The following is a 203-nucleotide window of genomic DNA, read 5'->3' as shown; positions in this document are numbered from 1 at the left end:
TGACTTCCGCATTCTATTGGGCCAACTCTTTGGAATGGGCACAAATATGGATCTCTTCCAATTAGTCGGCCAGATAGTTATCTTCCAAATTTCTTGGCATGGATGAGCGAGTGCTTCCTGTGCCACCTCATGTTCTTGAAAGATTTCAATTTTTATTCCATCAATCCCTGGTGCCTTGTTCTTTGCCAATTCCTTCAATGCAC

Source organism: Chrysochloris asiatica, unplaced genomic scaffold, assembly GCF_000296735.1.
Source record: "Chrysochloris asiatica unplaced genomic scaffold, ChrAsi1.0 scaffold00169, whole genome shotgun sequence".
Lineage (NCBI taxonomy): Eukaryota > Metazoa > Chordata > Mammalia > Afrosoricida > Chrysochloridae > Chrysochloris > Chrysochloris asiatica.
Note: the sequence above shows the minus strand (reverse complement) of the source record.